Here is a 24,735-nt window from a genome sequence, read left to right as displayed (position 1 = left end):
GTGATATTTATATAGCGCATAATCAGCAAAGCTGCGCAAAAAAAAGAGAAAAAAAGTAAAAGCCAAAGGCAACAATATAAAAAAAACACACCCGTACTAAACGATACTAAAACGCATATACTCCAAAACAATTTCAGAAGCATGTAAATAGATTCAATCATAGTCCAGGTTTAAATATATATAAGTATGAGGAACTATAGTACAGTAAGAGAATTATTGTAAAAGCCTAAATACTAAACGATACAAAATAGAGCCCTAAACGTAGTAAATAAATGAAAATTTTTAAATTACAAAAAAAAAAAAACATTACAGTATGAGAATTATTACAAAATCCTAAAACAGATCAAATACCCAATACTAAACGATACAAAATAGAGTCTAAACGTACTAAATAAATGAAAGATAAATATTTAAAAAAATCAAATGTTCAGAATTAAGTAACTAGTTCCAAACGTAGTATCTATGCACAATGACAGTTAAAACACAGTCAATCACACAGTAAAAGCGAGTCGAACATAATATGCTTTCAAAGCAGTTTTTAAAAGTGGTAAGAGAAATGCATACACTCACAGAGTTCGGTATAGGCATTCTGGGAGCGCTGACTGAGAAGGCTCTGTCGCCGGTCTTGCATCTTGTTCTCTTCTCCTTGAGCAATTCCTGCGATGATGACCGTAGGGTTCTGCTAGGTTTGTACGGTGTAAGGAGACAAGACAGGCAGGTATTAGAATCCATAATAATCCATAATAAATCCAACAATAACGATAAATAACCTCTAGGTCCTCCCCCACCACACACAAACACTCAATAGTTTCACTTGCGATGATCGCGACATAGCCACATATGAAAATCCGCTCTTTAGTAAGACTGACGTTCATTTTTCGCCACTGTCAACTTCTGCACCTTTCTAGCTAATTAGTCTGGAACAATAGCATGCGTGTTACGTAATCGACTCGCCAAGCCTAGCGAAGGGAACGAGCTTGGAAAAGTAACTTCCTCGGCTCACATTACCAGTGATCTACCGCGTGAGCCAAATAAAATGCCCGAGGCAAGGGAAACTGTTCTGGCAGTGGTAAAAAAGGGCGCATTTTCAAATGATATGTTGTCTCACATTTGGGACTAATCGTGTAACGGTACAGTCGTGCATGCATTGTGTTCAATGGACAAGTAGCGATTCGGGAGGGGGGTGGAGGGGTGGGGGAAGTTCGTATTGTCTTGCTTGTTGGGTCGTATGTCTTAGAACTTCACTGGTTTGCTGTATTGGTGAACTGGGGGTTGTTGCAGAATTTTATTACGTATAATAACCGACTTCACTTGAGTATAAATAAAAGGAGTTTACCCCTGCTCGACCTTCGCAAGAGGTCCTACGGGGATAATATTGAAGTTTTGTAGAATAGACACTTGTTTTTTTTTTTCTAGGGAAAGTTGTCTATATAAATAAACAGGAGGTCGGAACTGGAGAGCCAATTAGGTAGGGATTACTAAAGGGGGGGGGGACTTCACTTGAGGGAGGGGGTGGATTTCAATTACGGTGTTTTGAAATTTCTAGCAAAATTGCCTATGCATATAACTTATTTTGCCCGATGCTGGCGTATACATACACACACACATACATTCACTCACACAAAGAAAAGAATTAAGACGACGAATTGCATGTTTCGAGGGAGAGGAATGAGTAACTCTCTCTGGGGATATTTGATGGCCCTTAAAAGAGCCGTTGGATTTCGATTCGTCTTCGTGACAGGAAAGATGCATCTAGCCTCCGAATCCGTACAGGGTACGCCCTTGACGTTTCAAGGCATAGACGACGTCCATGGCGGTGACAGTCTTTCTCTTGGCGTGCTCACAGTATGTGACGGCATCACGGATGACGTTTTCTAAGAACACCTTCAGGACACCACGGGTCTCTTCGTAGATGAGTCCGGAGATACGTTTTACTCCACCACGACGAGCGAGACGACGGATGGCGGGTTTGGTGATACCCTGGATGTTATCACGCAACACTTTTCGGTGACGCTTGGCGCCTCCCTTTCCAAGTCCCTTTCCTCCTTTACCACGTCCAGACATGTTGATTGTTGTTGTTCTATGTAAGAGTACTCACAGTAAAATGTAGAAAGTCCCTCAATGTGTGGCATTATATTAGCGATACCCGTCAAGCAGGCGATGTTTTGAACGGACGTAAGCGAACTACCCCGATGTCTGCATCAGAACCCGTGGGAATGGAAGCTCGGCGGAGTTTGATGCCGTTTCTTGTTCGTCGTGTGATGTTCTATGTGGTGAAATATCGGTGAGGGGTGAATTCGATAAGGCCAAATTTGTCCCGAATGGTCGAATATTGGCTTCACCCTGTCATTTCGTTAAAATATCACACGTAAAATTACACTTGACGCTAACTCTGTGTTAGCCTAATCTGACCAATCGACGAAGGTAATGTTCATGACGTCACAATTGGGGATTGCTGACTGACTGTCAAATGCGAAGCTCGAGGGTTTTCGATAAGAGTTTTCACCAATTTTCCGTCATTTTAAATGGCAGAAAGTCTAAGAAATAGATACTTTATGAAAGTGACTACCATTTTCCTGCCCGGCATGAGCAGTTTTGACTACCGTTCGCTTAAATTAGGCTGCTGAAATTTGCCATTGCCGCTTAGCTAATCAGAACGACTCGCGGCTGTCGCACTCGGCCAATCAGAATCGAGCACAGGTCGAGTGACGCGATTAGCGGGTTGTTTGAGGGGAGCTGCTTATAACGTGCGGTTTCTTGTAGTCCGTGCTTCATTACATCTTTGTACTGATAGAACACAGACTGAGAAAATATGGCTCGTACCAAGCAAACCGCACGTAAATCCACTGGAGGAAAGGCTCCACGAAAACAGTTGGCAACCAAGGCCGCCCGTAAGAGTGCCCCTGCCACCGGTGGTGTCAAGAAGCCACATCGTTACAGGCCAGGAACTGTCGCCCTTCGTGAGATCAGGCGTTACCAGAAGAGCACCGAGCTGCTCATCCGCAAACTGCCCTTCCAGCGTCTCGTACGTGAGATCGCCCAGGACTTCAAGACCGAGCTTCGATTCCAGAGCTCCGCAGTCATGGCTCTCCAGGAAGCCAGCGAAGCCTACCTCGTCGGCCTCTTCGAAGACACCAACCTTTGCGCCATCCACGCCAAGCGTGTCACCATCATGCCCAAGGACATCCAGCTGGCTCGCCGAATCCGAGGCGAACGTGCTTAGATCGTATCTGTCTCCGACGGATTCTCGAAAACCAACGGCTCTTTTAAGGGCCATCATATCTACCAGTTAGAGCAGATTTTTCTCTCCCTCCGAACATGCAACTTGTCGTCTCATTATTATTATTATTATTATTTTTTAAATGATTATCATTATTATTGTTATTATTACTTCTATGCTGGGTGGTTGGTGATTCCCTTCGTGCATGATGCAATTCACTAATAAATAATCAAAGTGAGCTTATCCCTAACTCATAATCATAACCCCTAATCCACACACACACACACACACACACACACAGACAGATCCTCTATCCTAATCGCCTTTGTATTATAAGCGTGTTAACATGGGTTGACACACATCAGCGTGTATGTTAACGATCTCCAATACAAGAGAAGTAAATCTTAAAAACGTAGTAATATCTCTATCGTTCAAAGCACGGATCTTAAATTTAATACCACTGCCATAACAGTTTACCTGCCTCGGGCATTTCAATAGGCTCTCGCAGTAGATCGGGGGAAAATTTGAGCTGATGCTCGTTCCCTCGGCTTGGCTTTGCGAATTGATTACGTAACACACCGACAAAAATTTCCAGACTTAATAACATTGAAAGGTGCGAAACGATTAATACTTGCGGTAGTATATGCCTCGTTAGTTGTTACAAGTTTCAAATTTCTAAGACTATTAATAACAAAGCCCTTAGGATCTGACTTAACACCCCCAGATGCATTGCTACCAGTAAGCTCATTGAAGCAGCCAAACACAATATCTATTTTTATTTCAAACCCAAAAAGTTACAAAAATTATTCATAATAATAATAATAATAAAGTTCCCTTTATCCCCTAATCCAAGATCTCTTGCTAAATACTTAATTCATAAAACCTGCGGCCAAAATCATGTGAAAAGTTCCCTACATACATTATATATATTTTCTTTATTTTTTTTTTTTTTTTATGGGATGTTAGTTTTCTGTCCAGCAGGAGTTTTCAATCAAATCTTGGGGTTTCTGACCTTTGGTTTTTGGCTGAGGGTCCGAAGCCCCACGATTATTGGGGTTGCAGCTAGCTGATACATCTAACTTAAAAGGAGAAATAAGACACTGACGCAAGCATGTTTGAGGAGAGGAATGAGTATATCTTTCTGGGTGATTTGATGGCCCTTAAAAGAGCCGTTGGTAATCGATGGGCGATTGCAATGCAACCTCCCCTTTAAGCCTTCTTGCCTCCGGATGTCTTCTTGGGTAGAAGGACAGCCTGGATGTTTGGAAGAACACCTCCCTGGGCGATGGTGACTCCGCTCAAGAGTTTGTTCAACTCCTCGTCGTTTCGGATGGCGAGTTGGAGATGACGGGGGATGATCCTGGTCTTCTTGTTGTCACGTGCAGCGTTACCGGCCAATTCCAAGATCTCGGCGGCGAGGTACTCTAGTACGGCAGCCAGGTAGACGGGTGCGCCAGCGCCGATCCTCTGGGCGTAATTTCCTCTTCGCAGGAACCTGTGTACACGACCTACTGGGAATTGAAGCCCTGCTCTTGCAGATCGACTCTTGGCCTTATCTAGCGACACGGGGTTTTTGACCTTCCGAGAAAACGGGGAACTACTTTAGGACAGCCAAGTGCTCTGGGTTATTTGTCCTTGTAGAACGAACTACTTTCGAATGGAGTTAATAAATTAAAATAACGCTGAAAACTCGCGATTTTTTTTGGTATGAGTTTAGAATTAAATATACTTCAAATATATAATTTTTTTAAATTTTTTCCACTTTTCCTTATTTTTTAACGGGCATATTACACTTCACGTTAAAATACGTTAAACACCAACGTTAGTCAAAGGAATGGATTCTTTCGACTTGTAGTACGTAATTTAACATAAAACTTTAATTTAAGACTATTTTGAAGCAAAAGCATTCATTAGTTTCAGAGATATTTATCCACGAAAATCTTGCTAAAGATCGTGAAAACATCGTGCAATTGGTATTATGCATCAAGGGCGAATGGAAAACTATGACATTGTTGCACCCTTCCGTTACTTTTTTAAACTTTTGTTGCTCGATTGTGGCGAATATCTGCATGATTTCTTTACATATTAATGGTTGTTGATCAAACTAAGGCAATCCGATGTATTTTTACTTGAAATTTAACGAAATAACCGAATAGAACACGTTAAAGTGCGACCCGACCACATAACGAGTGTACGTTGCGAGTATGAGACTTCGTCGACCAGAGCGTGAATCCTATGGAAATCTCCCCGTCTCGTTCGGTTAACATATCACACCAACGGCCGCTCGACTCGGTGACATATCTATAACGTGTTTTTGCCATAGTTACACTGTAAAATTTCTTTCAATATAATATTAGTCATTTATTTACACAAATAAGTGACCACATGGTTAAATTAACTTGATTTTTTTTTTTAAATGATGAGTACATGAGAATGGAAGTAAAAAACAGGAATAATAATGGTATATCACTTGTGGTGGGTATCAGTAAAGTGGAGGGGGGGGGGGGGGTATGTGATATGAAAGTCTATGCAGATAGTTTCTAGAGGTTGATGATATGTATGGGGGGGGGGGGGTATGTCATCACACGCAGTAATGAGCAATGTTTACTCTCTATCCATTTTCCAATAAGGGAAAGGTATGTTTGAAGGAGGAAAAATGGATGCATTGTTGGCACACTATTTACAACATGAGCACACGGGGGTGATGTAACCTGGTCTATAACTTTAATGAGCCAGTGCGAATGAACCAGAAATTTGTCATACAAGCTCAAATAAGTCTTCTAATGACATATCGGATCTCTGAAGGAAAACATGTACTACTTCAACAATATTTCGAATACAAAACTAGCATGTAACGAAGGGAGATTGATCATTCATGCTGTAAGACACCTTCGAAAATTAAAAAAATTGACAAAACTAAATGTTTCTACATGATATTGATTTCTATGACAATTGGCCTCATTTTGAGTGCCCCAAACCACCAGAAATTACATGTCAGAGTAGTTAACCCTTCCCATAAATAAACTTTTCACCCCTCCCCTACGTCTAAACATCTAGTCTACTTTCAAGGAACTGCAGTAAACAAAATTTAGCCATTTTAACACAAATTCCGTTAAATTTGTGCAAATTTGGGAGAGAATAAGGCAAAAATGTCAAATATGCCGATTTTAATAGCAGATTTTCAAAAGTGTGAAACTGAAGATTCTTTGGATGGAATCTCGCGATTTTTTTGGAGCCATGTTTATTTGGATCAATTAATGCACACAAAAAATTTGGTACAAATATATCCACTTTTGGGGAGTTTATCGTGGATTTTTGGAAAATTATAAATTATAAAATTACAATGTAATACAAGGGAGAAAAAAATTTAAAAAAAATTCCGGGTGGAAGAAGACACTTTATTGCATATCATCTTAAATTATGAGTCAATTTGACCAAAAATTAAAGTTAGGAGAAATTATTAAAATCATTATGAAATCACCAAAAGTCACTCGCGGGTCATAAAACCCAGGAGTTTCTGAAAACAAACATGGCACTTAGGACCCGGAGATTCATAAAATTGTCAATTTTGATCGGATTTTCACCGTTTTTTCACCAATTAAGTCTTTTTTTCAAGTCTTTACGAAGCATCGGACATTCGTTTGATTCCTTTGACTTTTTTTTCCCCTTTATTTTTCAAAATACGTAAATGAACCCATATAATGCAGGCGTCTCAGGTCTGACTTCAATAACACTACTTTTTGCCAATAACACTGAAAAATCAATCAGTTATAACTTTCGATATAAAGTTGATATCGATTAAGTTAAAGCACGTATTTTTAGGGCCACAATTAAGGTTAATACCTTTCAATTTTCAGCAAAATCGGTTGAGTAGTTTTGCTGAAAATTAAAATTTCCGAGTGTAATTTTTCACTAACTTTTCATGGGGTTTTAGACCCTGAGATTAATTTTGACACCTTTCCAGTCGAATTACTCGTTCCCTAAATGTCTATCGCCTCTTTCGATAAATGTTTCTATTAGATATTTGGCCACTCTTTATAATGAGACCAAAATTGTACAGGTTGGTGTAGAATTGGCCTAATTATGGACAAATAACGGACAAAATTGGACAAAATTGAAAATGTGATTATTCTCGATATCTTCCGGAATCCTGCCCCAAAATTATTACACTTGGTATCATTGGAAAGAGAATAAAATTCTAAATATGACACTATATTTTAAAGACTTTCCGTCTGTTGGTGACCTAATTATCAGGAAATTAATAATCCGAAGCCAGCCAGATGCTTTTTACAATTGAGGGCGCTTTTTTTCAGAGGACAGCAATTGGCCGTGGCACTTAAGACCTTCTACATTTTAGGCACGTGCACGGTCTAAAAGATGATGTTTTTAATAATAGATTGTGCCACAGTTACTAAGTTTCAAAAATAGAAACTCATATGAACACATTGGAAATAATTTATTCCAGCAGCGTAATATTTCTTTGGAGTTTCAACAGGTAATAACAGAACAAACGAGTTGATAAAAAGAATAAATACAAGCCGCGTGCTGTATGTGCGGAAGCACCTGGCTGTGGGTTTTTTGGCAGGAAAGCCATTTATAGTATAACCGTTTTCGATTACCGCCCTCTATTAAAAGTTAGAGCCTATTTAGCTTTCTTGATTATCACCCTCAATTTGACATAGTTTATAACTTTGAGACCATGTACGATAAGCCCCCCCTGCCGCCCCACCCCGACTGTATAGGCAACCATCATGTAACACCATTGATGGAAGTGTACCTCTAGAGCCCTTTAGTATATTTTTTTTCAGGGCTTCGTCATGCAGTGGTGCTTGAAACATTACAAAATAGATAATTCGACTTCCCCCCCCCCTCCACCTATTACCAATATATTGATATTCGATATTCAGATTGAATGACCTGAAACTTGTCTCATATTTTTAATAGATTTTTAATTTAATCCGACGCCCAATAAGTAACTTATCATAAAATAGCCTATATTGGGCTACCAGTGCCCCCATGAAAATTAATTGCCGCCCCAGCAAACACAAAACGTTACGCACCTCTCCCCTTCCCCTAATAGAAGCGGAGTGTAATTTTAAACTTCGCAACCCCTAAAGAATTTCGAAACACATTTATTTGCAGGATGTGCTTATAATACTATATTTGCATATAATACTATATTTCCATGTTCTTTAACATAATATCCACGTTAAAGATAGGTATGCATACACTTGAAAGATCCTTCAATCTTTCAATTTTTTTTACACGTTATTTCAATGAGAGAAAGATTCTGCCGCACACTCAAGCGGGTCAGAAACCCCAGAAGGTCCAAAAAACCAGAAAAGCAGTCGACATGAAAGCATATGACGAATAGTAGTATGTAAGCTCGTTATCGGTCTTTAGTTCTTTCCATATTTTACTTTTTTAGCTCCGAAGTATTTGTTTTACACATAACTGGCCTAACATTTATCATGAATTTATAACATAAAACATTCTGGTCTTTCAATAAGAAAATCATCCCATTATGCCGAAGCCATGTAGCCACAGGCTTTAGTAGGCCTACACAATAAATAGGCCTAAGCCATTAAAGGAGCGAATGTTGTATTGAACGATGATTCTAAAAGATTAAAAACATGGCAATCTATACAGAATTGAATTTGATATTAATACACTTCGACGAGACGAGAACAAGTTACATGAAATTTCAATAAGGGTGGTAAACAGGGCGACTTGTCGAACTATGGGGCTTTCCTAGACAGCCTTCTTCACTTAAAATGCAGCTTTTGTACCAGGTCATTGTCTGCACCCAAAGCTAAAAGCTTGGATTATCTCATTGAAAACAGTCCTTTATGAACAACTCATTTGTTTGTAATTATGGTCAAGCATTTCAATGGTATATCTTGATAGTTTATGTGGAGATTTATCTCTCTTCCTGTCTATTATCCCCATTGAATTCTCATAGTGAACTATATCTCGTTAGTTGAATAGAAGTTTGCCTTGAGTAAGGTAGGGTGGATTCTTGAATGGTTCCAAGGAAAGAAAGTCTTTTATAACCTTCCCAACTTCAGCACAAAACATGTACAAGAGTTTTCAAACATCACTAGAAATTAAGTAACAATTTCATTGCAAAATTTGTGATACACTGTAGCTCAACTTCAATTGCCTAAAGCTGTACAGGTTAGCTCTTCAGTTAATTATACAAAAAGAGAAAATGCTTCAATAAGTGCTGCAGGCATGCAATATCTTCAAATAGATGAATTTCTTCTTCAATATGTTTATTCTGTCTCAAATTAGACAGTCATAAGTACTTGATGATATTTGGTATCAATGGCAGGGGTGAAACTAGACCACCTGATATATCACACAATGACGTACACAACAGAACTACACACCACTGTATTAGTAAGGGTATAGCTTTTTGCTAATTTCTTCATGAAGAAATAGATTTACTTGCTTGAAAGATTGCATGTGCACTAACTTGTGTGTTTAATTTGATAAATCAACCAAAATATAGGGTTCATTTATGAAAATGGACATAATTACACCATAAAACTAAGACGTTTCAGAATAGTACTGTGCACAGCGTACATACCTTGCAGACTTTCAGAAGACTACATGTCATGTATTTTAGTGATTTCTCATACAAGTATTTCATAAAAATACCAGAAACTATAAATTCGACCTTGAATATATGTTAAGAGTCCCAAATTAAAACTGTCTTGTTTATGTAATGTTATTTTGGGTGCGAGAATTCACTGAAAATATACCCCCTTCCAATGAGTACCACTCTCTATTGAGCTTTACTACATGCAAAAGGTCTGAACATGGTATAGTATTTTGGTTATTTTTTCATGAAAAATTGATGTTGAAAGTCCAAAATAGTGCATTTGTTCATGGATTCACTTTAACTTTATTCGACAAGACATAAACAAGGTTTTTTTTTTTAAAACTTCCTATTTTGCCCTATTTTACTGGTATGGTTTTGACTATTGCACTAGAAGTTTTGTGCACACTAGTTAATTAGATGGGATGTGTGGTTATTTTGAGGCCTAATATCTACTTAAAATGAAGAGCTACAGTTCTGAAACTGTTCATGTTAGTCGGAATATTTGTAATCTTCTACTAAAAGCCATGAAATTTGGCCCAATGTGTTCCTTCTGTCAATAATGGGACTAATTCTAGCCCTCATCACAATATGACTGTGTCTGAAATGCTGCTAATAGGCTATTTACACACCGTGGAGGAGGTCTTCTCTCAAAATTTGGCTAATTTCTTCACAAAATAATCATATTAAGAGTCGGAAAAGATGTTTGTGATTTTTAAATTCTGTAATCTTTCCAAAACTTATGAGTTGTTGACGATTACTTGCCATTTGGACCTAATTACAGTCCAAAAACTGACCAAGGTCTAGATTGTACCAATTCCAAAAACCGTGTACGATAAAGGCCTATACCATTGCATAGGACCAGTCTCGATTTAGTACATTTTCGAACTTCGGCTGAATTTAGCACAAAAAATGATAAGATTAACTTAAATTTTGATTGATATGATATCTAATTAATTTTCTTATCCAAAACTGCCATAATTGTGAGGATAACTTACTATTTGACCTAATTACAGCCCGAAAACTGACCAACTTCGTGATTGTACCATAGACCATATATAGTACGTATCAACCAATACACTAATTGTAACGATCTAGTACATTGATAGAATTGGACTTATTTGATAGTCAAATCCTTTATTCAGTTACTCGAAAAAGTGTTTGTGATCAGGAAATTTTGTTTTCTTCTTAAATCTTATAAGTTGCCGATGATTACTTGCCATTTCACCTAATTACAGTACAAAAACTGACCAAGGTTTAGATTGTACCAATTGCAAAAATCGTGTACGATAAAGGCCTATACCATTGCATAGGACCAGTCTCGATGTAGTACATTTTCGAACTTCGGCTGAATTTAGCACAAAAAATATTGAGATTATCTTAAAATTTTGTCTGCCAGTATATATAACTGCTTTCTATCCAAAACTGCCATAATTGTGATGGTAACTCACTATTTGACCTAATTATACAGCCCGAAATAGTGAACAAACTCGTGATTGTACCCATAGACCTATACTGTGTAGGCTACGTATATGGTTCGAACGTTAAATTGGTACATAGGTCAAGTTTGGAATGGCCCACGAAATGGACGATTTCTTTCCTAAGTAGACGTTAAAAGTTTTGAAATTCACACCATTTTAAAGAACACGAATTATTTTACTTCAAATTTGACTCATCTGAAAATGTACGTTTAAAAGACAAAATAACAGGTGTTTTTCATTGGCAGTTTCATTTTTGTACAAACGACCATCGTATCCCTACATCACTTATAACAATCGTTGCAAAATCATGCTCTCACGAGGCGATAAATAGTAGGATTTCTCTCAAAATATCGGTCCTCCACAATTTCTGAGCAAGATTCATGTAGAAATAATAGTTTCTTAAATTAGGAAGCATTATTACAATATTTTATTCATGCAGAAATTAGGGCGAAGAAGTTTCCCGAGTCAAGTTGTAGTTGACGATCAGAGCTTTCAGCACTAGTCTTTGTAGGCCTACACGTGCTTTACTAGAAATGTATAGGATTTTGTCAAGTCTTACAATTTGTCTCATTTCTTTCTAAAATAATAGTTTCTACTGCACTTAGAGGTAGAAATCAGCTCAAGACAATCTTTGAAATCATTAATGGCACATATTAAGGAGGTTGCTGCTAAAAATCTACCGATTTTAACATTAAAACTAGCAGAGATTTGGGTGTTATATTGTTGAAAATGAATAATGCTGTGATTTCCTTAGGATTGCACTCATGCATTTACCTTCTTTTGAGAAAAAATATTCAGCCAAAATTGTTAAAATGATTGACATTTATCTTCAAAGAGTGTTTTATGACACAAAATAGATAGTCGTGGGTATTTGATGTGATTTGGTATCAATGACAGTGCTGAAACTAGACCACCTAATATGTGACAGCACGATTCATACAACTGAACTACACACCACTGTTCTAGAAAGTGTATAGCATTTTGTTAATTTTTTGATCAAGAAATGAATAAAAAAATGCTTGAAAATTGGCATGTGATCTCACATGTGTGTAATCTTTGATAAATGAACATAAATATATGGTTTATGTCTGAAAATTGAAAAATTTATACCATAAAACTAAGATGATTGAGTATTGTAGTGTTCACGGTGCATAGACCTTACATAGTTTCTGAAGGCTACAGTTATGTATTTTTTGTCCTTTCTCAAAAAGAGATCCATAAAAAATCTAGAAAATATAAATGTGAGCTTGAATGAATGTCTAGAGTGTGAAAGGATATCTGTCTTGTTAATTTGATGTGATTTTTGGTGGTTGAAATGACTAAAACTACACCCCCTTGAAAAAGAGTACCACACTACGTGCAGCTTTACTACATTTAAAAGGTATGCACATGGTATAGTATTTTGGTTATTTTTTGATGACAAATTGGAGTTGAAAGTCCAAAATAGTGCATGTGGTCTTGAACACATTTAAACTTTACTAGAGAAGACATAAACTAAGGTATTTATTCTAAAATTTCCTATTTTGCCCTATTTTACTGGTACAGTTTTGACTATTGTACTAGAAGTTTTGTGCACACTAGTTAATTAGATAGGATGTGTGGTTATTTTGAGGCCTAATATCTACTTAAAATGAAGAGCTACAGTTCTGAAACTGTTCATGTTTGTCTGAATATTTGCAATCTTCTACTAAAAGCCATGAAATTTGGCCCCATGTGTTCCTTCTGAAAAATATGGGACTAAAACTACACCCCCTTGAAAAGAGTACCACACTACGTGCAGCTTTACTACATGTAAAAGGTCTGCACATGGTATAGTATTTTGGTTATTTTTTGATGACAAATTGGAGTTGAAAGTCCAAAATAGTGCATGTGGTCTTGAACACATTTAAACTTTACTAGAGAAGACATAAACTAAGGTATTTATTCCAAAATTTCCTATTTTGCCCTATTTTACTAGTACAGTTTTGATAATGTACTAGAAGTTTTGTGCACACTAGTTATTTAGATAGGATGTGTGGTTATTTTGAGGCCTAATATCTACTTAAAATGAAGAGCTACAGTTCTGAAACTGTTCATGTTAGTCTGAATATTTGTAATCTTCTACTAAAAGCCATGAAATTTAGCCCAATGTGTTCCTTTTGTCAAATATGGGACTAAAACTACACCCCCTTGAAAAGAGTACCACACTACGTGCAGCTTTACTACATGTAAAAGGTCTGCACATGGTATAGTATTTTGGTTATTTTTTGATGACAAATTGGAGTTGAAAGTCCAAAATAGTGCATGTGGTCTTGAACACATTTAAACTTTACTAGAGAAGACATAAACTAAGGTATTTATTCCAAAATTTCCTATTTTGCCCTATTTTACTAGTACAGTTTTGATAATGTACTAGAAGTTTTGTGTACACTAGTTATTTAGATAGGATGTGTGGTTATTTTGAGGCCTAATATCTACTTAAAATGAAGAGCTAAAGTTCTAAAACTGTTCATGTTAGTCGGAATATTTGTAATCTTCTACTAAAAGCCATGAAAGTTGGCCCAATGTGTTCCTTCTGTCAATAATGGGACTAATTCTAGCCCTCATCACAATATGACTGTGTCTGAAATGCTGCTAATAGGCTATTTACACACCGTGGAGGAGGTCTTCTCTCAAAATTTGGCTAATTTCTTCACAAAATAATCATGTAAAGAGTCGAAAAAGATGTTTGTGCTTTTTAAATTCTGTAATCTTTCCAAAACTTATGAGTTGTTGACGATTACTTGCCATTTGGACCTAATTACAGTCCAAAAACTGACCAAGGTCTAGATTGTACCAATTCCAAAAACCGTGTACGATAAAGGCCTATATCATTCCATAGGACCAGTCTCGATTTAGTACATTTTCGAACTTCGGCTGAATTTAGCACAAAAAATGATAAGATTAACTTAAATTTTGATTGATATGATATCTAAATAATTTTCTTATCCAAAACTGCCATAATTGTGAGGATAACTTACTATTTGACCTAATTACAGCCCGAAAACTGACCAACTTCGTGATTGTACCATAGACCATATATATTGCGTATCAACCAATACACTAATTGTTACGATCTAGTACATTGATAGAATTGGGCTTATTTGATAGTCAAATCCTTTATTCAGTTACTCGAAAAAGTGTTTGTGATCAGGAAATTTTGTTTTCTTCTTAAATCATCTAAGTTGCCGATGATTAGTTGCCATTTGGCCTAATTACAGTCCGAAAACTGACCAAGGTCTAGATTGTACCAATTGCAAAAATCGTGTACGATAAAGGCCTATACCCATTCCATAGGACCAGTCTCGATGTAGTACATTTTCGAACTTCGGCTGAATTTAGCACAAAAAATATTGAGATTATCTTAAAATTTTGTCTGCCAGTATATATAACTGTTTTCTATCCAAAACTGCCATAATTGTGATGGTAACTCACTATTTGACCTAATTATACAGCCCGAAATAGTGAACAAACTCGTGATTGTACCCATAGACCTATACTGTGTAGGCTACGTATATGGTTCGAACGTTAAATTGGTACATAGGTCAAGTTTGGAATGGCCCACGAAATTGACGATTTCTTTCCTAAGTAGGCGTTAAAAGTTTTGAAATTCACACCATTTTAAAGAACACGAATTATTTTACTTCAAATTTGATTCATCTGAAAATGTACGTTTAAAAGACAACATGGCAGGCGTTTTTCATTGACAGTTTCATATTTGTACAAACGACCATCGTATCCCTTCATCACTTATAACAATCGTTGCAAAATCATGTTCTCACGAGGCGATAAATAGTAGGATTTCTCTCAAAATATCGGTCCTCCACAATTTCTGAGCAAGATTCATGTAGAAATAATAGTTTCTTAAATTAGGAAGCATTATTACAATATTTTATTCTTGCTGAAATTAGGGCGAAGAAGTTTCCCGAGTCAAGTTGTAGTTGACGATCAGAGCTTTCAGCACTAGTCTTTGTAGGCCTACACGTGCTTTACTAGAAATGTATAGGATTTTGTCAAGTCTTACAATTTGTCTCATTTCTTTCTTAAATAATAATTTCTACTGCATTTAGAGGTAGAAATCAGCTCAAGACAATCTTTGAAATCATTAATGGTACATATTAAGGAGGTTGCTGCTAAAAAATCTACCGATTTTAACATTAAACTAGCATAGACTTGGGTGTTATATTGTTGAAAATGAATAATGCTGTGATTACCTTAGGATTGCACTCATGCATTTACCTTCTTTTGAGAAAAAATATTCAGCCAATATTGTTAAAATGAATGACATTTATCTTCAAAAAGTGTTTTATGACGAAAAGTAGAAAGTCGTGAGTATTTGATGTGATTTGGTATCAATGACAGGGCTGAAACTAGACCACCTAATATGTGACAGCACGATTCATACAACTGAACTACACACCACTGTTCCAGAAAGTGTATAGCATTTTGTTAATTTTCTGATCAAGAAATGAATAAAAATGCTTGAAAATTGGCATGTGATCTCACATGTGTGTAATCTTTGATAAATGAACATAAATATATGGTTTATATCTGAAAATTGACATATTTATACCATAAAACTAAGATGATTGAGTATTGTAGTGTTCACGGTGCATAGACCTTACATAGTTTCTGAAGGCTACAGTTATGTATTTTTTGTCCTTTCTCATAAAAAGATCCATAAAAAATCTAGAAAATGTAAATGTGAGCTTGAATGAATGTCTATAGTGTGAAAGGATATCTGTCTTGTTAATTTGATATGATTTTTGGTGGTTGAAATGACTAAAACTACACCCCCTTGAAAAGAGTACCACACTACGTGCAGCTTTACTACATGTAAAAGGTCTGCACATGGTATAGTATTTTGGTTATTTTTTGATGACAAATTGGAGTTGAAAGTCCAAAATAGTGCATGTGGTCTTGAACACATTTAAACTTTACTAGAGAAGACATAAACTAAGGTATTTATTCCAAAATTTCCTATTTTGCCCTATTTTTCCAGTACAGTTTTGATAATGTACTAGAAGTTTTGTGTACACTAGTTATTTAGATAGGATGTGTGGTTATTTTGAGGCCTAATATCTACTTAAAATGAAGAGCTACAGTTCTGAAACTGTTCATGTTAGTCTGAATATTTGTAATCTTCTACTAAAAGCCATGAAATTTGGCCCAATGTGTTCCTTCTGTCAAATATGGGACTAAAACTACACCACCTTGAAAAGAGTACCACACTACATGCAGCTTTACTACATGTACTTATTTTCAAACAAATTATAATGAACATTGGTCTATGCTGACTACCATATGAAAATACTGTGTGCATGCATAGCACACTGCTGTGCTGCACTTCCATACACCTACCAAAGGAGGCATTCTTGTGTCCAACATATATGACCTGTGTGATGTGACTAGCTATGAGAGTTCATCATTGAAACAACTGAACAATTATACACACTATGTGTTGTGCATAGGCTATGTACTGTAGTGCTTTCTGTTGTATATATACATATAACCTACAGGTGCATTGAACTGATTTTAGGAATGTTTTAATGTGTTTGGGTTGTTTCTTTAAAATATGCTTTGAGCAAACAACCTTGGACTGGTTGTATAAAGTTATACAAGACCATTGCTTTTCATATATGAATGAATCCATGTACAATGTTTTGGAATATCCCGGTGCCAAGCTAGGGGAGGAAAAACCTAGGGGGATCGGGGGATATTGGTAGTCGAAGGGGAAAATCAGTTCAGAGTACATTGTCATTCTTTAGTCACTTCATAAGGAGATTGGTGCATGTGGGAGGGGGGATGAATGTTGTAGTATATGCAGTGTTTGCATTTTCTCTTTCATTTAATCTTCACACCACTTAGATGTTAACACTTGCAGTATAGCTGCACCCACAGGAAGCTTGGATTATCTCATTGAAAACAGTCCTTTATCATCAACTCTGTTACATTAAAACCTATCTGATTCTATATGGTTTATTTAAGGGTGTGATGATAATGCTGTTCACACTATACCTATATAGTTTAATATTATAATTTTGAAATTAAAACTGTTCAATTAGAACCTATCTGATTCTACATGGTTTATTTATTGGTGTGATGATTATGCTGTTCACCCTATTAGTTCATTGTTAAATATAATAATTGAGAAATTCACTCTCTTCACCACAGGGGGCAGGCAGGGGCAGGCAGGGGCAGGCAGGGGCAGGCAGGGGCAGAGGGTTGTGAATTTTAAAGCTGTTCAATTAGAACCTATCTGATTCTACATGGTTTATTTATTGGTGTGATGATTATGCTGTTCACCCTATTAGTTCATTGTTAAATATAATAATTGAGAAATTCACTCTCTTCACCACAGGGGGCAGGCAGGGGCAGGCAGGGACAGAGGGTTGTGAATTTTAAAGCTGTTCAATTAGAACCTATCTGATTCTACATGGTTTATTTATTGGTGTGATGATTATGCTGTTCACCCTATTAGTTCATTGTTAAATATAATAATTGAGAAATTCACTCTCTTAACCACAGGGGGCAGGCAGGGGCAGAGGGTTGTGAATTTTAAAACTGTTCAATTAGAACCTATCTGATTCTACATGGTTTATTTATTGGTGTGATGATTATGCTGTTCACCCTATTAGTTCATTGTTAAATATAATAATTGAAAACTTCACTCTCTTCACCACAGGGGGCAGGCAGGGGCAGAGGGTTGTGAATTTTAAAGCTGTTCAATTAGAACCTATCTGATTCTACATGGTTTATTTATTGGTGTGATGATTATGCTGTTCACCCTATTAGTTCATTGTTAAATATAATAATTGAAAACTTCACTCTCTTCACCACAGGGGGCAGGCAGGGGCAGAGGGTTGTGAATTTTAAAGCTGTTCAATTAGAACCTATCTGATTCTACATGGTTTATTTATTGGTGTGATGATTATGCTGTTCACCCTATTAGTTCATTGTTAAATATAATAATTGAAAACTTCACTCTCTTCACCACAGGGGGCAGGCAGGGGCAGAGGGTTGTGAATTTTAAAGCTGTTCAATTAGAACCTATCTGATTCTACATGGTTTATTTATTGGTGTGATGATTATGCTGTTCACCCTATTAGTTCATTGTTAAATATAATAATTGAAAACTTCACTCTCTTCACCACAGGGGGCAGGCAGGGGCAGAGGGTTGTGAATTTTAAAGCTGTTCAATTAGAACCTATCTGATTCTACATGGTTTATTTATTGGTGTGATGATTATGCTGTTCACCCTATTAGTTCATTGTTAAATATAATAATTGAAAACTTCACTCTCTTCACCACAGGGGACGGGCAGGGGCAGAGGGTTGTGAATTTTAAAACTGTTCAATTAGAACCTATCTGATTCTACATGGTTTATTTATTGGTGTGATGATTTTGCTGTTCACCCTATTAGTTCATTGTGAAATATTTTAATTGTGAAATTCACTCTCTCCACTACAGGGGGCGGGCAGGGGTAGAGGGTTGTGAGTTTTAAAACTGTTCAACTAGAACATGTCTGATTTTACATGGTTTATTTATTGGTGTGATGATTATGCTGGTAATGTTTTTAGCTTTTTAATGTATTACAATATTCAAAAGATTGAGATTCAAAAGATTGAGAATATATTCAAAAGATTGAGTTTGTCTTATTATTGGTATTTCATAGTTTTTACATTCACTACTTTGTCTGCCTGGGCCCTGCAATCCCTCCCGACCCCACCTACCCCCACCTACCCCCACCTACCCCCACCTACCCCCACCCACCCCACCCCACCACCACCCCAATGTTGACTGTGTTTATAAGCTCACAAGCACTCGAGCCACTGGGTTCCTAATGAACCCCGACCCCCACACTTTTTTGTTCGCAGGGTTTGGTGCTTCTTTTGTTTTTTTGTAAAGGGAGGGGTCGGGATTGGCTTTCAATCATGTTGGGATTAAAAAGAAGAAAATAAAAACACCTAAGAGATTAGGCAATGGCTAATTTACCGCCCCTCGGTAGGCTATTCCCTTTAAGTGGTCCTTCCAGTCAGTGATAATGGTGTATGAAATCTACGTGTCAATTCAATACGAAAAGGATTCTGCCGCAACCGCTATATTTTTCCCGCCTAAAAGCGAAGGTCCGAAACTCCACAATTGCTGGCCACAGAGCCAAAAGTTCCACAATTGCTGGCCACAGAGCCAAAAGTGCCACAATTGTTGGCCACAGAGCCAAAAGTGCCACAATTGTTGGATGGTCAATTTGTGTCAGAGAATATGCATTCTATGTTCACTGCAACCCCCAGCCCCCGTTTACATCTGTATTGATGCTAGGCTTCCAATATATGTGCCCGTCTTCCAAACGTATTAGATTCTCCCAATTAAAATAAATTGTATTTCTATATGCATTGAGTTTGCCACAGGAACCTTGTCAAGCAAGCTTTTTTAATCCTATAATCATCAGCCCCCTCTTGTTTGATTTGTTCTGCGTATGAGTGTGTGTACTGTTCTTGAAAGATTAAGATATGATTTATTTTTGGGGGTATCGACAAACGATGACGGGGGAATCTATACTCAACTACACGTAGGTATGGAGTATATTATGTAAATAAGACGAGCACTTTCCTTCTTCGTGAGTGTGATAAGGAGGGGGCAGAGTGGAACTCCCCTACCGGAGTACCTTTAAGGATAGAGAAGCGCATATACCCCTACCAGTGACTGTGTTTATAAGCTCACAAGCACTCGAGCCACTGGGTTCCTAATGAACCCCGACCCCCACACTTCTTTGTTCGCAGGGTTTGGTGCTTCTTTTGTTTTTTTGTAAAGGGAGGGGTCGGGATTGGCTTTCAATCATGTTGGGATTAAAAAGAAGAAAATAAAAACACCTAAGAGATTAGGCAAAGGCTAATTTACCGCCCCTCGGTAGGCTATTCCCTTTAAGTGGTCCTTCCAGTCAGTGATAATGGTGTATGAAATCTACGTGTCAATTCAATACGAAAAGGATTCTGCCGCAACCGCTATATTTTTCCCGCCTAAAAGCGAAGGTCCGAAACTCCACAATTGCTGGCCACAGAGCCAAAAGTTCCACAATTGCTGGCCACAGAGCCAAAAGTGCCACAATTGTTGGCCACAGAGCCAAAAGTGCCACAATTGTTGGCTGGTCAATTTGTGTCAGAGAATATGCATTCTATGTTCACTGCAACCCCCAGCCCCCGCTTACATCTGTATTGATGCTAGGCTTCCAATATATGTGCCCGTCTTCCAAACGTATTAGATTCTCCCAATTAAAATAAATTGTATTTCTATATGCATTGAGTTTGCCACAGGAACCTTGTCAAGCAAGCTTTTTTAATCCTATAATCATCAGCCCCCTCTTGTTTGATGTGTTCTGCGTATGAGTGTGTGTACTGTTCTTGAAAGATTAAGATATGATTTATTTTTGGGGGTATCAACAAACGATGGCGGGGGATCTATACTCAACTACACGTAGGTATGGAGTATATTATGTAAATAAGACGAGCACTTTCCTTCTTCGTGAGTGTGATAAGGAGGGGGCAGAGTGGAACTCCCCTACCGGAGTACCTTTAAGGATAGAGAAGCGCATATACCCCTACCAGTGACTGTGTTTATAAGCTCACAAGCACTCGAGCCACTGGGTTCCTAATGAACCCCGACCCCCACACTTCTTTGTTCGCAGGGTTTGGTGCTTCTTTTGTTTTTTTGTAAAGGGAGGGGTCGGGATTGGCTTTCAATCATGTTGGGATTAAAAAGAAGAAAATAGAAACACCTAAGAGATTAGGCAAAGGCTAATTTACCGCCCCTCGGTAGGCTATACCCTTTAAGTAGTCCTTCCAGTCAATGATAATGGTGTATGAAATCTACGTGTCAATTCAATACGAAAAGGATTCTGCCGCAACCGCTATATTTTTCCCGCCTAAAAGCGAAGGTCCGAAACTCCACAATTGCTGGCCACAGAGCCAAAAGTTCCACAATTGCTGGCCACAGAGCCAAAAGTGCCACAATTGTTGGCCACAGAGCCAAAAGTGCCACAATTGTTGGATGGTCAATTTGTGTCAGAGAATATGCATTCTATGTTCACTGCAACCCCCAGCCCCCGCTTACATCTGTATTGATGCTAGGCTTCCAATGTATGTGCCCGTCTTCCAAACGTATTAGATTCTCCCAATTAAAATAAATTGTATTTCTATATGCATTGAGTTTGCCACAGGAACCTTGTCAAGCAAGCTTTTTTAATCCTATAATCATCAGCCCCCTCTTGTTTGATGTGTTCTGCGTATGAGTGTGTGTACTGTTCTTGAAAGATTAAGATCTGATTTATTTTTGGGGGTATCAACAAACGATGGCGGGGGATCTATACTCAACTACACGTAGGTATGGAGTATATTATGTAAATAAGACGAGCACTTTCCTTCTTCGTGAGTGTGATAAGGAGGGGGCAGAGTGGAACTCCCCTACCGGAGTACCTTTAAGGATAGAGAAGCGCATATACCCCTACCAGTGACTGTGTTTATAAGCTCACAAGCACTCGAGCCACTGGGTTCCTAATGAACCCCGACCCCCACACTTCTTTGTTCGCAGGGTTTGGTGCTTCTTTTGTTTTTTTGTAAAGGGAGGGGTCGGGATTGGCTTTCAGTCATGTTGGGATTAAAAAGAAGAAAATAAAAACACGTAAGAGATTAGGCAAAGACTAATTTACCGCCCCTCGGTAGGCTATACCCTTTAAGTAGTCCTTCCAGTCAATGATAATGGTGTATGAAATCTACGTGTCAATTCAATACGAAAAGGATTCTGCCGCACCCGCTATATATTTCCCGCCTAAAAGCGAAGGTCCGAAACTCCACAATTGCTGGCCACAGAGCCAAAAGTTCCACAATTGCTGGCCACAGAGCCAAAAGTGCCACAATTGTTGGCCACAGAGCCAAAAGTTCCACAATTGTTGGCTGGTCAATTTGTATTATAGAATATACATTGTATGTGTTTGGCAACCCCCAGCCCCCGCTTATATCTGTATTGATACTAAGCTTTTTCATCTTATAATCATCAGCCCCCCCTCTTGTATGTGTTCTGCGTATGATTATGTGTATTGTTCCTGCAAAATTAGGATATGTATCATTTTATGTAAATAAAACGAGCACTTTCCTTCTTCATGATTGTAATGAGTGGCGGGTTGACCTCCCCCCCCGCCACCCCCTCCCTCCATACCGGATTGGCTTGAAGGATAATGAAGGGTACACCCCTCCCGGTGACTGTGTTGTTTAGCTCACAAGCACTCTAGCCACCGGGTTACCAAGGAGCCCCGCTCCCCCACACTACTTTGTTCGCAGGGGTTGGTGATTTTGTTATGTGGGGAGGGGTCTGTATGTAATACCTTTATTTTTCATCTCTTTTATTGACTCCTTTGACATTTATACAAATAGACATGATAATTATGTGAGTTCTTTAGTATTACAATACAACTCAATCATTGCCTAACAATTAATTATTTTCTTATCTTAAGTTTAAATAATACATAACAATATCAATACAGTGCAACCGCAGAGACCAAACGTACAATAATAATAATATTCTATGCCTTTAATAACTACTATTTTTCTAGATTTCTCTTCTGTCCCAAATGTTCTCTTTACTATTAGTTTTGCACATTCACTTGCCGTACATATGCCGACGTGATGTTTCACACTTCACCATGTAGATTCCGCAATTGTTGGGCATAGGATGAAAGGTCCACCATCGTTGGCTTGTCAATCTTACCTTATTTTACCACTTCTTTTAGTCCTGTAGAAAATCGGTGCATTTTAGTGACCAAATTAATTCCAAATCTGCAGGTGCATACCTGCCATATCACAAAAACACAAAGAAGAAAGAGAAAAACAGCGTTACACATACATTGGATGAGCAGGTCGAAACTCCTTACGAATATATCACTCAATTTGGCAGAATAATAGCGCACTATAATCATTATTACCACTAATTAATTATTTTTATAATTACTGAAACCAGCATGCTGATATCCTCTTATGTCTTATCACTAACGAATGACTTATTAGACCTCTGATATTAAACGGACGTTAACGAGATTACGACATCAGAACCCTTCCATTCCCAGATCCGCTCCCGCTTCGATCGAAAAGGGGCGGAGCGATATTTATCCCAGACGAGTTGTTGAATAGGGTTCGAGGATGAGGCGGGGCATCGAAAAGGTCGGAAACCCCAGAAGGTCCGAAGTGCCAGCGGGACAAAAGCCCCAGAGATGCAACTTAGCGGGTCAAAAACCCCAAGATCTTGGGGTTTCTGACCTTTGGTTTCTGGCTAAGGGTCAGAAGCCCCACAATTTTTGGAGGTGCAGCTGGCCTTTGCCCTGGCCTTACCACCTTTGCCCCTGCCAGTCATGATGAAGTAAATTTGGGTATGTTTTCGACTTGAAACGAATCAAAGAAATGATTTGCCTGCCGGAAAGCTCTCATTCAAGTAGTCCGGACTCTAAAGCTACAGCACAGTGCCCTTATGAGGGGATTCTATGCCACCCTTTGCCCTGATCGTACAATGCGTGAAAGAATTAAGAAAAGCTTCCGCATTGTGATTGGCCAGCTCGTGTGTGCTGTGCAATGCATAGCACGTGCTTTGTCAATATGGGAAGTTTTTCTGCTTCGCTGAAGTGATATCAAATCTGTCATAAATACATTTCGCAGCGTGGAGGACACTCATTCATTCATCGCTTTACTTACCGTATCGCAACGAAAACTTCACGTCCAAAATGGCACCAAAAGCTGCAGGAAAGGGAGCAAAGAAGGCCGCCAAGTCCAAGGCACCTCGCAACCCAGGAGACAAGAAGAGGCGAAGGACCAGGCGTGAGACTTACAGTATCTACATCTACAAAGTCATGAAGCAGGTCCACCCAGACACCGGTATCTCTAGCCGTGCTATGTCTATCATGAACAGCTTCGTGAACGACATCTTCGAGCGTATCGCCGCCGAAGCTTCCCGTTTGGCCCACTACAACAGGAAGTCCACCATCACCAGTCGGGAGGTCCAGACCGCCGTCAGACTGTTGCTGCCTGGTGAGCTCGCCAAGCATGCCGTCTCAGAGGGTACCAAGGCTGTCACCAAGTACACCACCTCCAAGTAGATTGTTCTTCTCGTGTAGAAGGCTCGACATCCAACGGCTCTTTTAAGGGCCATCCTATATTCCAGAAACGGCAGACTTATCTCCCCCTCCTCAAACATGCAGTTTCGTTGTCTCTTATTTTAAGTAATCTTACATTGTATCATATGTACCTGTTACTCTCAAGCCATTGACCGTGTAGTTGATCACGTTCTGGGGCCCATTTATCGATAATAATAATATTAATAAGTGATATTTATATAGCGCATAATCAGCAAAGCTGCGCAAAAAAAAGAGAAAAAAA

At 38.4% G+C, this 24,735-nt stretch overlaps 1 long non-coding RNA gene across 1 annotated transcript; it reads right to left on the bottom strand.

Moving 5' to 3' along the window:
• Positions 1–22,550: 22,550 nt before the first annotated feature.
• LOC139965369 (uncharacterized) lies at positions 22,551–23,746 on the bottom strand. Its single transcript, XR_011792229.1, has 2 exons — positions 23,626–23,746; positions 22,551–23,162 (listed from the first exon to the last, which is right to left on the bottom strand). It is a non-coding gene; the product is annotated as an uncharacterized lncRNA (long non-coding RNA).
• Between the last annotated feature and the right edge of the window lie 989 nt (positions 23,747–24,735).

Source organism: Apostichopus japonicus, chromosome 1 (assembly GCF_037975245.1).
Source record: "Apostichopus japonicus isolate 1M-3 chromosome 1, ASM3797524v1, whole genome shotgun sequence".
Lineage (NCBI taxonomy): Eukaryota > Metazoa > Echinodermata > Holothuroidea > Aspidochirotida > Stichopodidae > Apostichopus > Apostichopus japonicus.
Note: the sequence above shows the minus strand (reverse complement) of the source record. Positions and strands in the feature narration are given on the sequence as shown.